The following is a 15,585-nucleotide window of genomic DNA, read 5'->3' as shown; positions in this document are numbered from 1 at the left end:
CTCAAGTAGAGCAAGTTGATCTTGATGAGATAGGTGATGAAGAGGCTCCGTGCATCGCTCTAAGGAACATGTCCATTGGGGATGTGTGTCCTAAGGAATCCGAAGAGCCTCCAAATGCACAAGATCAACCATCCTCCTCCACGCAAGCATCTCCACCAACTCAAAATGAGGATGAGGCTCAAGTTGATGAAGGAGAAGATCAATCAAATGAACCACCTCAAGATAACGACAATGATCAAGGGGGAGATGCAAATGATCAAGACAAGGAGGATGATGAACCAAGGCCGCCACACCCAAGAGTCCACCAAGCAATCCAACGAGATCACCCCGTCGACACCATCCTCGGCGACATTCATAAGGGGGTAACCACTAGATCTCGTGTTGCACATTTTTGTGAGCATTACTCTTTTGTTTCCTCTATTGAGCCACACAAGGTAGAGGAAGCACTTCAAGATTCGGATAGGGTGGTGGTGATGCAAGAGGAGCTCAACAACTTCACTAGGAACGAGGTATGGCATTTGGTTCCACGTCCTAATCAAAATGTTGTAGGGACCAAGTGGGTTTTCCGCAACAAGCAAGACGAGCATGGTGTGGTGACAAGGAACAAAGCTCGACTTGTGGTCAAGGGATACTCTCAAGTCGAAGGTTTGGATTTCGGTGAAACCTATGCACCCGTAGCTAGGCTTGAGTCAATTCGTATATTATTGGCCTATGCTACTTACCATGGCTTCAAGCTTTATCAAATGGACGTGAAGAGTGCCTTCCTCAATGGACCAATCAAAAAGAGGTCTATGTTGAGCAACCTCCCGGCTTTGAAGATAGTGAGTACCCTAACCATGTTTATAAACTCTCTAAGGCGCTTTATGGGCTCAAGCAAGCCCCAAGAGCATGGTATGAATGCCTTAGAGATTTCCTTATAGATAATGGCTTCAAAGTCGGAAAGGCCGATCCTACACTCTTTACCAAAACTCTTGAAAATAATTTGTTTGTATGCCAAATTTATGTTGATGATATCATATTTGGGTCTACTAACGAATCTACATGTGAAGAGTTTAGTAGGATCATGACACAAAAATTCGAGATGTCAATGATGGGGGAGTTGAAGTATTTCTTAGGATTTCAAGTGAAGCAACTCCAAGAGGGCACCTTCACAAGCCAAACGAAGTATACTAAAGATATTCTAAGCAAGTTTGGGATGAAGGATGCCAAACCCATCAAGACACCCATGGGAACCAATGGGCATCTCGACCTCGACACGGAAGGTAAATCCGTCGATCAAAAGGTATACCGGTCGATGATAGGCTCTTTACTCTATTTATGTGCATCTCGACCGGATATTATGCTTTTCGTATGCATGTGTGCAAGATTCCAAGCCGACCCTAAGGAAGCTCACCTTACGGCCGTAAAACGAATCTTGAGATATTTAGTTTATACTCCTAAGTTTGGGCTTTGGTATCCTAGGGGATCCACTTTTGATTTAATTGGTTATTCGGATGCCGATTGGGCGGGGTGTAAAATCAATAGAAAGAGCACATCGGGGACTTGCCAGTTCTTGGGAAGATCCTTGGTGTCTTGGGCTTCAAAGAAGCAAAATTCCGTAGCTCTTTCTACCGCCGAGGCCGAGTACATTGCCGCAGGCCATTGTTGCGCGCAATTGCTTTGGATGAGGCAAACCCTTAGGGACTATGGTTACAAATTAACCAAAGTTCCTCTTCTATGTGATAATGAGAGTGCAATCCGCATGGCGGATAATCCCGTTGAGCATAGCCGCACTAAACACATAGCCATTCGGTATCACTTTCTAAGGGATCACCAACAAAAGGGAGATATCGAGATTGCATACATTAACACTAAAGATCAATTAGCCGATATCTTTACCAAGCCACTTGATGAACAATCCTTTAACAAACTTAGGCATGAGCTAAATATTCTTGATTCTAGGAATTTCTTTTGATGTCTTGCATACATAGCTCATAAATATACCTTTGATCATATCTCTTTCATGTGCTATGACTAATGTGTTTTCAAGTATATTTCAAACCAAGTCATAGGTGTATTGAAAGGGAATTGGAGTCTTCGGCGAAGACAAAGGCTTCCACTCCGTAACTCATCCTTCGTCGTCGCTCCGAGCATCTCTCCGGCTTTGGTATAATCTTCACTCATATGTTCTATTTGCCAAAGGGGAGAAAGTAGTTATGGAAGGGCTCTAATGATTCCGTTTTTGGCGATTTATGCCAAAGGGGGAGAGAGCATGAGCCCAAAGCAAAAGGACCTCACCACCACCTAATTTTAAAAAGAGTTTTTCAATTGGTATGATTTTTCAAATTGGTATCTCATTGTGTTCAAAAGGGGGAGAGAGTAATATTTTCAAAATCAGTATCTTAAAACCCTCTTGAACACTAAGAGGAGAAATTTTATTGAGGGGGAGTTTTGTTTAGTCAAAGGAAAAGCATTTGAAACAGGGGGAGAGAATTTCAAATCTTGAAAATGCTTCGCAAAATCTTATTCATTTACCTTTGACTATTTGCAAAAGAACTTTGAAAAGAATTTACAAAAGAATTTGCAAAAACAAAACATGTGGTCAAGCGTGGTCCAAAATGTCAAAAATCAAAGAAACAATCCATGCATATCTTATAAGTATTTATATTGGCTCAATTCCAAGTAATCTTTGCGCTTACATTATGCAAACTAGTTCAATTATGCACTTCCACACTTGCTTGGGTTTGTGTTGGCACCAATCACCAAAAAGGGAGAGATTGAAAGGGAATTAGGCTTACACCTATTTTCCTAATTAATTTTGGTGGTTGAATTGCCCAACACAAATAATCGGACTAACTAGTTTGCTCTAGTCTATAAGTTATACAGGTGCCAAAGGTTCACACTAAGACAATAAAAAGACCAAGAAAAGGGTTCAACAAAAAGAGCAAGGGATTACCGAAGTGTGTCCTGGTCTGGAGCACCGGACTGTCCGGTGTGCCACCGGACAGTGTCCGGTGCACCAGGGGACTCCAAGCCAAACTTCGCACCTTCGAGAATTTTCAGAGGCGCTTCGCTATAATTCACCGGACTGTCCGGTGCCCCAGAGGAGAGCGACTCTGAACTCGCCAGCTTCGGATTTCCGCTCCGCTATAATTCACCGGACATGTCCGGTGAGCCAGCGGAGCAACGACTACTTCACGCCAACGGTCGACTGCAGGCGCATTGAATGCGCGCCAGCGCGCGCAGAAGTCAGAGCACGCGCGGGTGGCACACCGGACAGCCTACAGGGCTTGTTCGGTGCACCACCGGACAGCCAGGCGGGCCCACACGTCAGAGCTCTAACGGTCGGAACCCAACGGCCTGGTGACGTGGCTGGTGCACCGGGCAGTGTCCGGTGGCGCACCGGACGGTCCGGTGCGCCATGCGAAAGCAGCCTCCACCAAACGGCTAGTTTGGTGGTTGGGGTTATAAATACCCCCAACCACCCCACATTCAAGTCATCCAAGTTTTCCAACTTCCAACCACTTACAAGAGCTCTAGCATTCAATTCTAGACACACCCAAGTGATCAAATCCTCTCCCAATTCCACAAAAGCTTTAGTGTTAAGTGAGAGAGATTTGTTGTGTTCTTTTGAGCTCTTGCGCTTGGATTGCTTTCTTTCTCATTCTTTCTTGAGATCAAACTCACTTGTAATTGAGGCAAGAGACACCAATCGTGTGGTGATCCTTGTGGGAACTTTGTGTTCCAAGTGATTGAGAAGAAAAGCTCACTCGGTCCGAGGGACCGTTTGAGAGAGGGAAAGGGTTGAAAGAGACCCGGTCTTTGTGACCACCTCAACGGGGAGTAGGTTTGCAAGAACCGAACCTCGGTAAAACAAATCCGCGTGTCACACTCTTTATTCGCTTACGATTTGTTTTACGCCCTCTCTCTCGGACTCGTTTCTATTTCTAACGCTAACCCGGCTTGTAGTTGTGATTAATTTTGTGAATTTCAGTTTCGCCCTATTCACCCCCCTCTAGGCGACTTTCACCTACTTTATTCACAAAACTATTGATGGAGATTTATTTGTGTGCCAAATATACGTTGATGACATTATATTTGGTTCTACTAATTAAAAGTCTTATGAGGAGTTTAGCAGGATTATGGTGTAGAAGTTTGAAATGTCAATGATGGGCGAGCTAAACTAGTTCCTTGGATTTCAAGTCAAACAATTCAAGGACAGAACCTTCATCTCCCAAACTAAGTACATAGAGGACAAACTTAAGAAGTTTGGAATGATGGATGCAAAGCCCACCAAGACACCGATGGTGTCGAACGAGCATCTAGATCTCAACATTAGAGGTAAGTTCGTAGATCAAAAGGTATATCAGTCTATGATAGGATCCTTGATTTATTTTTGTGCATTTAGACTGGATATTATGCATTTAGTTTATATGTGTGCAAGATTGCAATTAGATCCTAAGTGTTGGGGACTTGTTTTCAAATGCTATGAATCAAGAACAAGGCAACATAAAATGTTAAATATTAAAGCCCTTCGTCCTTCAAATCATTATTTCCCTTCGGATATAACGAATTTAGGACGAAGGTCATGGAGGACATATCTTCATGATCATGATAAAAAGATGGAGAACATTCAAACAAAGTACATAAAGTAACATAATTTCTGTAAACATTATTATTAATCTATTTCCATTTATATTACTTATGTAAACAATGATAAACTACAAATGTACCTTCGGCTTGAAGGAAAGAGAATACAGGCGTGACGCAAAAGTGAATGCCAAGTCAGCGTGAACAGTACGGGAGTACTGTTCATCTATTTATAGGCACGGGTCGCAGCCCATGTAAAATTACATCCAGGCCCTTTGCCTATGACAACAACTCTATAGTAATTTATCCGGGTCTAAATAGTCTTTTCCTTTTTAAGTCGGTTCCCTATTTTCTGTCATCATGCCGAAGCTCCCTTGCGTACAGCTTCGGCTCTGCTCCATCCTTCGTGTTGCTTCCGTGCCTCTTCACACCGTGGGCCTTTGTTCGAAGATCCCAGTTCATACAATATACTCCAGAGACATTGTTAAATCATGTTTTTGAGGACCTTCGGAAGCCGAAGGCCCCCAACAGCAGCCCCTCGCAATATTAATTTATTAGAATGATGAATTTATATTGCGACACGGACGAAGGCCTTAAGCCGAAGGTCCGAAAAAACACCTTCCCTTTGCTAGAATAGCAACAGTCACTGACAAGCGGGACCCTCCAGTTCTCAACACGCTAGGCGTATAAATAAGAAGTCACCACGGGTTCATTTGGCACGCCTTCTTGCCATCTGTTCTTGCTTACTCAATTTTTAGCTCCTGCGCACCAAGACCTGGTTGGCTTTTTAAATTTTTAAGCTTCGGCTTTGAGAGTACCTTCTCAGCATTTTCAAAGATGTCTGAAGACAAGAAAGCTGTCGCTGAGTCGAGGCTGAGCCTTTCCGAAGAGAAGAATCTTGGTTTTCTTGAATTAATGGCAAAGACAAATACAGAGAAGATTACCAGGGAGATTTTGGAAGGTTTGTCTGAAGATACTGGCGATAGCGACAGTTATGATGTGGAAAGTGGTGGAGAAGACTTCGAAGATCGACCCTGGCGACCAAGCCATACAATCTTCGGCAAGTCGAGTATTAAGAAGAGTCATCTTGATACCATGAAGGGAAGGTATTTTCGAGACATGTCTATTGTGAGGGCGGATATTGGGGAGAGAACTGTGCCTACTCCCGAAGAAGATGAAGTCGTGGTATTCCGAAGCTTCTTGAAAGCTGGACTACGATTTCCCTTAAGCAGTTTTGTTATGGAAGTACTGAAGGTTTTTGAAGTCTACCTTCACCAACTCACTCCTGAATCAATCATAAGGATGAATATCTTCGTGTGGGCTGCGAGAAGCCAAGGCTTGGAACCTGATGCGAAAAGTTTCTGCAACATACATGAATTGTTATACGAGACAAAACCCTAGGGTAAGGAACAGTATCATAACAACTTTGGCTGCTACAGCTTCGGCTCCTGATCTGGGTCAAGCTGCCCAGTACCGACCTTTCGAAAGAGATGGCCTGGCGACTGGATGACGGAATGGTTTTACGTGAAGAATGACTTGAAATCGCGAGAAGATATAAAGAAGATCATTATGCATCCCATCTGGCAACGCTTCGGCCTGCGGAGGCCGAAGGTGGAAATGAATGAAGCAACCGAAGAATGCCAGAGAGCCTTCGGAGTTGTTTGCTCTTTTATTGGGACGAGGGATTTGGTCCAAGAACACATTGCCTTCAGAGTATGGCCGCTTGTGGAAAAATGGGAAATGCCGCAGGAGACCATTAAAGAGACTGACGAAGGTGGATTAGTCAGGCTGAAGTACACATTTAAGTTCGGAGATAAATTCATTGAGCCAGATGACGACTGGCTGAAAAGCATTGAAACTGTAAGTGATGAATTGCTTGGGGTATATTCGAAGGCCGAAGACACTGCATTGTCAGCGGACTTTGGCGGCCGAAAAAAGAAAAGACTCAACCGCGTATTTGATGCAATTGGTTTTGTCTACCCTGACTACCGCTATCCAGCGCGGGGGCAAAAAAGAAAAGGCACAACTTCTGCGAAAGAAACTGCTTCAGCTGCTCCTAACGAGCCAGCACCGAAGAGGAAAAGGGTAAAGGTTCTCACACACCGGCCACACTATATTGAACCAGCCACGGTACCTGAGTACGCCGGTGAGACCTCTTCGGCCACCGAAGCTAAAGAACCAACCTTGTTGCCAGAAATCAAAGAGTTGGTCGAAGTGCCAGCAACAGAGAAATTGGAACAACCAAAGGCTCTGCTGCCAGAAATCAAAGGGCTGGCCGAAGTGCCAGCAATAGAAAAGATGGAAGAACCAAGGACTGAAAAAGCAAAAACATCAGAGGTTTTAAGTCCTTCGGCAAAGATTGAGACAGGAAAAAGCCAGAAAGGTCCAACCGTAACCCCAAAAAGAAAAAGAATGGTTAATGTATTAGATGTTTTGGAGACAATTAAATCTTCGAGCATAACTCCAAAGAAAACTGTTGAAACTTCTGAAGTGTCTACTGAAGCCGTTGATGCTGAAGCTTCGAAGCAACAATTTGAAACTGAAACTGGGCCTTCAGAGCCAGCCAAGGTAAAACCTTTTGAAACCGAAGAAAGGAACATTGCAGAGGCAACCGAAAAAATAAAAATACCAGAGCCAATTTTGGTTGAAGAAACTGACACTGGTGCCCCCGAAGCACCTTCCAAAATATACGATTATATTGTGCGGCACGCTTCGGGGAAGAAATTATCCGAAGAAGGAATTTTTGAAGCTAATCACTATGCCAGAGAATTGAAATATCCGAAGGGGGCACTAGTGTTCAATGGGACAGACGAAGATGACTTCCTATACTGCCTCCCGGACAACAAATAATTATCCGTCTGCCGGGAGATGGCTAGAAGCATGGGGTTTCCGAAGCTTGAAGCTGGATTATGCGCTATGACGAAGGAGGATCTTGCGGATAGCCTTGCATACAATAGCCTGAAGGTGCGAGAATTGTATATTTAGAAATTTACAATTTTTGAATCATTCTTTTATTCTTATACTAATTCTTGTATATATAGGGTTTAATATCGAGCAACGCGCTGAGAGCGCAAAAGAATGCCGAAGACGAGAGCTATGATATTGCTTTCAACAACCTACGATCAGAGGTTATTAAGCTGAGAAACGAAGCTCTGGAAAAGGATAAAATTCTGCTTACATTGGTGGACAAGATAAAAGAGGACGAAGCTGCCTCAAAAGCCCAGGCTGAAGCCCAAAAACGCAAAATTAAAGATCTTCAGAAACAGCTAGCTAGAGCTAAAGAAGAACGTATACTTGAAGAGACAAAACGAGAGCTTAGTGATCAATGGGTCGATCATTTAGAAATAAATGTTAAAGAGCTTCATGCATCCCAGAGAAGATGCTATGTTAAATCCATAGAGTGCGTTAAGAAGATAAAATCCAGCTTCGCCAATGTTGGTGCATTCTCTAGCGAAGAGAATTTCTCAAGGGTCAATCCTGAAGGTCCGATTGAATGGATCAGTCACGAAGCTGAGGCCTTCGAGGAAATACTGAATAGCCGCGGAGACATATGTGCTTTTTCGGGTGCTAGAGGAATTGCTACTGTTTTGGAGGGGAAAGGTTGCAAGCATGTAAAATCCTTAGCGCAATCCGAAGCTACTTTGTCCTCCGAAGACATTAAAGACCCCTCAGCCGAAGCAAGCATGATCGGCGGAAAAATTTTCACCGATATCTGGGACAACGGTGGCCGAGAAATGGCGCAAGAAATTATTCAAAAGAGCGAAAAAGGCATCCATGATGCTAGAAAAGTAATGGAGGCTACCGAGAAAAGTACAGAGCCCGAAGGGCAAATAGGTATTAATTAGTGGTTTTTATTACGTTGTAACTTTTGATTCCAGACTTTGTTCGCGGTTTGTAATAGTAATACAGCCGTATCTTTTCTTTCCTCAGAACCTGCTGAGGCATCCCCGGGCCCCACCCGAAGGGGGACGATGAAATTAGAAAAATGGCCGAAGCCATTATGGACAAGGTTGTCAACCAGCTACTGAACGAAGCTGCAGAAATAGTTCTTAAGGAGGATTAAATGCTATTATAGAAATATTTGGAACGTAATATGTGTAATACATTGTAACTTTGAATGTAATATATAATCTATTTGTAGTTTAATTCTTTACGATGCATGAAATTTTGCATACATACCATTTTTTGAGCCTTCGGCGAAAAAACACCTTCCCTTCTTTTCATGCTTCGTGAAGAAAATCTTTTCTATATCACAAGAATTTGCATACTTCTCTGATGAAGAATTATCCAAGCTTCGTGAAATATTCTCCGAAGCTAAAAAAGCCTGTCTAATGAAGCTACACTTCTTCTCGGTTTATCTTGTGCTTTAGCACGGTTTTCTCTTTTTTCAAAATATTCTCCGAAGATCAATACTGTATCCCCTTCTTGTTCCACATGCAATATGTTGTATGATGCTTATGTTATGCAGAATGATGTGATGATGTTATGTTATGCAAAATGATATTTGTGTCGCAAATACATGTCCCTGTAATAGAGCACACACATTTTTTATATCAGCGTTGACTTTTCGCTGTAAGCCTCCCTTAGGAGCTTCTTCGCCTTTTACTTTCAGCGGAATCAGCGTTTATTTTTCGCTGTAAGCCTCCCTTAGGAGCTTCTTCGCCTTTTACTTTCAGCGTAATCAGCGTTTATTTTTCGCTGTAAGCCTCCCTTAGGAGCTTCTTCGCCTTTTACTTTCGGCGGAATCAGCGCTGACTTTTCGCTGTAGGCTCAGAAAACTTACACTGCGCTCCTTAGGAACGACTTTTTACTGTTTCGAATAAATTGCACTATGTCCGTTAGAACAAATTTTTGACAATACAAAGGTCCTTCGTGCCACCATAAATTCGTATGCTTCGGCAACTCGAGCCTATAGAAAATACATATATTTTTTATTATGGTAAAAGACAAAAGTGTTACAAGAAATTAAAAAACGATAAAAGACACTTAAACTTCCCATAATTGTTCCTTATTAACAAAAAAGTAATATTGAATGTGAAAATACGAAAAAATTGCTGTTGAGGTAGGATATTTATCAGTAAATGTGCTTCGACTCCGGCACAGTGCTATTGAATGTGCGAGCTTCGGACTCCTCTCTGAAGTCCCTCTGAAGGTGATTGTGCTGACTCCCTTCTGGCTGCTGTGCTCGCTGCGTTGGTGGTGGCGGTGGAGGCTGTTGCCAAGATGCTTGGGGTTGGCTTGCCGAAGCAACAGAAGCTGCAGGGTGGTTGCCTACATATTCTGGAATATAAGGCGAATGATACGAAGCAGTATGCATGACCTGCTTCGGCTGACTTTGTTGCGCTGCTGCTTCTGCTATCTCCTTCTGCTTCTGGATGGTAACATGGCACATCCTGGTGGTGTGGCCCTTGTCTTCACCACAGAATAGGCAGTAAATTTTTCTTGGCTGATCTCCAAACCTTCCCCCGAAGCCCCTGGCGCCTCTGCCCCTTGGCGCTGGCGGCCGAAAAGAACTTTGCTGCTGCCCCGAAGCTTGTGAAGAGTATTGTGGCCTTTGCTGCTGGCTCCCTCGATCATCACTTTGAGTAGAGTTATGAATTGACCTAACGTGCCTCGGGTGAAATCTTCCTCCGAAGCCCCTGGTCATTTCAGAGAACCTGAATGCTTCCTCCCTTCTTTGGCGGAAGTCATTGTCAGCTCGAATATACTCGTCCATCTTCTGGAGCAGCTTCTCCAAAGTTTGTGGTGGCTTCCTGGCAAAGTATTGCGCTGAAGGTCCCGGCCGAAGCCCCTTAATCATGGCCTCAATGACAATTTCATTGGGCATTGTTGGCGCCTCTGCCCTCAGACGCAGAAACCTTCGGACATACGCCTGAAGGTATTCTTCGTGATCCTAAGTACACTGGAATAGAGCCTGGGCGGTGACTGGCTTTATCTGAAATCCTTGGAAGCTGGTTATCAACATATCCTTCAGCTTTTGCCATGAGGTGATTGTCCCTGGCCGAAGAGAAGAGTACCAGGTCTGAGCGACGCTCTTGACGGCCATGATAAAAGACTTTGCCATAACTGCAGTATTGCCACCATACGAAGATATGGCCGCTTCATAGCTCATCAAAAATTGCTTCGGGTCTGTATGACCGTCGTACATGGGGAGCTGGGGTGGCTTGTAAGACTGAGGCCATGGTGTAGCCTACAATTCTGTTGATAGAGGAGAAGCATCATCGAAAGCAAAATTTCCATGATGGAAATCTTCATACCAGTCGTCCTCATTGTGAAAGCCTTCCTGATGGAGCTCTCTGCGTGGAGGCCTTCGGCTCTGGTCATCTTGAACAAGATGACGAACCTCTTCGGAAGCTTCGTCTATCTGTCTCTGAAGGTCAGCTAGACGAGCCATCTTCTCCTTCTTGCGTTGCACCTGTTGCTGAAGGATCTCCAGGTTTTGGATCTCCTGATCCAAGTCATCTTCCGGAGGTGTCGGACTAACAGCCTTCCTCTTCTGGCTTCGGGCCTCTCTGAGAGAAAGGACGTCCTGATTGGGATCTAGCGGCTGTAAAGTACCAGCCCCTGTCGCTGAAGCTTTTTTCGGCGGCATGACGAAGGTGATGCTTGCCGAAAGTGTTCAAGACTCAAAACATGGAAGTGAGTTCACCGGAGGTGGGCGCCAATGTTGGGGACTTGTTTTCAAATGCTATGAATCAAGAACAAGGCAACATAAAATGTTAAATATTAAAGCCCTTCGTCCTTCAAATCATTATTTCCCTTCGGATATAACGAATTTAGGACGAAGGTCATGAAGGACATATCTTCATGATCATGATAAAAAGATGGAGAACATTCAAACAAAGTACAGAAAGTAACATAATTTCTGTAAACATTATTATTAATCTATTTCGATTTATATTACTTATGTAAACAATGATAAACTACAAATGTACCTTCGGCTTGAAGGAAAGAGAATACAGGCGTGACGCAAAAGTGAATGCCAAGTCAGCGTGAACAGTACGGGAGTACTGTTCATCTATTTATAGGCACGGGTCGCAGCCCATGTAAAATTACATCCAGGCCCTTTGCCTATGACAACAACTCTATAGTAATTTATCCGGGTCTAAATAGTCTTTTCCTTTTTAAGTCGGTTCCCTGTTTTCTGTCATCATGCCGAAGCTCCCTTGCGTACAGCTTCGGCTCTGCTCCATCCTTCGTGTTGCTTCCGTGCCTCTTCACACCGTGGGCCTTTGTTCGAAGATCCCTGTTCATACAATATACTCCAGAGACATTGTTAAATCATGTTTTTGAGGACCTTCGGAAGCCGAAGGCTCCCAACACTAAGGAATGCCACTTAGGGTTGTGAAGAGAATCTTGAGATACTTAGTTCACACACCTCACTTTGGGCTTTGGTATCCAAAGAGGTCTACCTTTGACCTGGTTGGATATTCTAATGCCGATTATACTGGATGCAACGTAGATAGGAAGAGCACGTCAGAGACTTGTTCGTTCTTGGAAAGTTCCCTAGTGACACGGAGCTAAAAAAGCAAAATTCCATTGCCCTATCCACTATCAAGACCGAGTACATTGCCACTAGACACTACTGTGCGCAATTACTTTGGATGGGGCAAACCCTAGGGACTTTGGCTTCAATTTGAGTAAAGTCCCACTCCTATGTGACAATGAGAGTGCTATCTGCATGGTGGAGAATCCTGTTGAACACAGCCGCACCAAGCACATAGACATTCGACACCACTTTTTGAGAGACCAGTCACAAAGGGGAGATATCGTTATAGACCATGTGAGATCCCATCACCAATTAGCCGATATCTTCACCAAGCCTTTGGATGAAAAGAGATTTTGTGAGTTGAGGAGTGAGCTTAATATCTTAGACACTTGGAACATGGATTGAAGTATTGCACACTTGCATACTTTTCTTATACTGTTATCATGTTGTCTTTTATATCAATTGGTTGTTCTTCATATTATATAAATGTGTTTATCAAGGACAAACTGTACAAAATCATCCCTGGACCTCACAAGTCTAACTTCTTTGGATGCACACATTTAGGGGGAGGATAGTCTACAAGTTGACCTCCTTGAGACTAACAATACTTTTGAAGCTGATCATTTGTGTAGTGTCAAGATGCTTGAAAGGGAAATGGTGAATCTAGACAAAGAAGGGCACTTCCACTATACTTTGGTTTCAAAGGTTATCTGTCTACATTCAATTGGTTTTCATTGCTTCTATTTCTTTATTTCTCAATTTTTGGTGATCCAATGGGAAAAGCCATGTGGATTTCTCTGTTTTGGTGCTTAATGCCAAAGGGGAGAAATTAAAGGGCCAAAGCAAATGGATCGAACCACTTGAGTTTTTGAGTGTTTTGAGTTTAAACTTATCTTTTGATCCAAAACCCTCTTGACAACAAAGAGGAGCTCTCTTATCGTGAAAATTGCTAAAAGTTGAGTTTTTGGTGAAAAAGAGTTGCTTTAAGTCAAACTATTTTGATTTACAAAACTCATAGTGTATTTGACTTAGAAAAGCGATAACATTGAAAATGTCTTGATTTGCAAAATAAAAACAAGTGGTGGCTAAATGGTCCAAATTTGCCAAATCATTAAAAAAACTTAGTCTTTTTCAGTTTGAACTTCAAATTGCAGCTTTTATATCTTTGTACACAGCAAACTTGTTAAGAGTTAGTCATACTCTAGTTGCTTTAGTTGTGTTGGCATAAATCACCAAAAAGAAGGAGATTGAAAGGGAATTTGGCAAGTTAGCTATTTCTACATGTTTGGTGATTGAATGTCCAACACAACATCTTAGACTAACTTGTTTGCTAAGTATATGAGCATAAGTTCACTTGAGCTCAATTTGAAGATTCTAAGTCCAAATGAGCATAAAAGAGGCTAGGAAAGGCAACTTTGTGTAAAAGGGCAAAATGTGAGGTTTGAACTTTTAGATATGTTGCGTATGCCTATTATAATGTTTCTAGCACTTTGATTCAATCTCTAACTTAGTTTCTTGAGAAAAGTGATTTTTGGACTTAGTATGAGCCAAAACAAAAATCTATGTGAGACGATAGGGAAGATGTGAGTTTCCTCGACTTAGTTCAATTGGTTATACTCTAACAATGTTTGTATAAGTCGTAGGGAAGCTCCCAAGATAATTCAAAGGAGCTAAACTTGGGCTGGTCTGGGTCTCACCGGACCGGTCTGATGGTGCACCAAACCAAGTTCACAGAGAGGCCAGACAAAGGCTTTGAAGGCCTAGTGCACTGGATTAGTCTGATGGTGCACCAGACCACCCTCCGTACAAACTTATTAGTCTCGGGAATTTATTACAAAATTCAACGAGCCATATATAGTAGTGGTTCGATGATGTACTGGACCATTGGCTCCAACGACTCTTCGGCGTGCAACGACTAGTTCAGCTGTCGGATGACACGTGGCAGTATGGTGGTGGACTAGACCGATCTAATGCCTGCCAGACTTGGAAGGCCCTATCAAGAACCTGGAGGACCCGTCACTGTTCCCAGTCCGGTGCGTCACCCGAGAGCAGAATTTCTGGATGTTTTTAGAGGCAAGTCCAAAGACCATTTGGTGCCTTGGGGCTATAAATAGGCCCCCATTTCGACCGCCACTACACACCAAGCATACCAAGATCAAGTACTTCACTCGTACGCAATTGTGAGACAGAGCAAAGCGATCCGAGCATCTGTTCTTGACTTCTTGTGATATAGTCTTGTGCTACTGCTATACACTCGTGTTGTTGGCTTTGTGGTGTTGTTCTTTTGATCTAGTGTTTATTATTCTTCTCGCTCTTGTAGTTCCAGAGTTGTAACTCTCATCAAACTATGTACGACTACAAGAGACTCCAAGTTGTGGAAATTCTTGCGAGGGGAAAATTATTGAGAGCACCTAGAGGGGGGTGGGGTGAATTGGGGATCTTGCAAAACTTAATTCAAACAACACAAACTTGGTCTAAAATATGAGTTAGAGTGGGTTAAAACCATGTTTGAGAGTATAGAAGAGAGTAGTTCTTTTCACTTGATTGCTCTATCGAGATTTAATTGAAAACTTATAACAATATCATAAGTGAAGAATTGGAATGAGAAGGAGATAAAAATTGCGATAAGGTAAATGGCACAAGGGACACACCAATTTTTATCCCGTGGTTCGGTCAAGTGTAATATGATTGCCTACTCCACATTGTGGCGTCCTAATGGATGAGGGTTTCACTCAACCCCTCTCAATTGATCCAAAGATCAAACTTGAGTACCATAGTTCTTCCTTATATCTCACAATATCCCGGATGTGAGGAATCTCCACAAGTTGGAGTCTCTAACACCTTACACAAGTGATCACAATCAAAACTGGAGTAAGGAACAGAGTAGAAAACGCACATAAGAGCACAATGCAGCAACAACAGGCACAAATGCAAAGAAAAGAGCGCAACAATAAAACAACAGAGTAACGACTCAGAAAATGCGCTCAAATCTCTCTCAAACACTTCGGAGGCATGGTCACAGAGTCTCAGAGTTGTAGTGTGCTCAAAGTATGCTTGGTGTGCTGCTCCATGCACCTAGAGGTCCCTTTTATAGCCCCAAGAGGCCCAGGAGTCGTTGAAGTCCCATTTGAAAGGCCTTGGTTGCCTTCTGTCTACTGGTGTACTAGACTGTCCGGTGGTGCACCGAATAGCTCCTGTGCAACAGCCACCGAATCATCTGATTGGTCACCTTCCTTTTTCAAGTGGGCACCAGACAGTCGCCTCGCACACTAGACTTGTACGGTTACCCTCCCGACCGTTGGCGTGGGGCATAGACATTGCACGCCTGGCACACTGAAAGCATCTAGGCCCCTGGTTGGTTTTAGTGATTAATGACAACGTAATGTTATATGTGACTAACGTGTGTTTTGCAGAGACAAATGGTAAGTTAGGTCGCATGACAGGTAGAAGTACTACAACGGTGAAAACAATCTCGGAGATAAGAACTCGAAGCGACGGCTAAAACGACGAAACAAAAGGTGAAGGAC

Source organism: Zea mays, chromosome 5 (assembly GCF_902167145.1).
Source record: "Zea mays cultivar B73 chromosome 5, Zm-B73-REFERENCE-NAM-5.0, whole genome shotgun sequence".
Lineage (NCBI taxonomy): Eukaryota > Viridiplantae > Streptophyta > Magnoliopsida > Poales > Poaceae > Zea > Zea mays.
The sequence above is the reverse complement of the archived record's forward strand: the minus strand, read 5'-3'. Positions refer to the sequence as shown.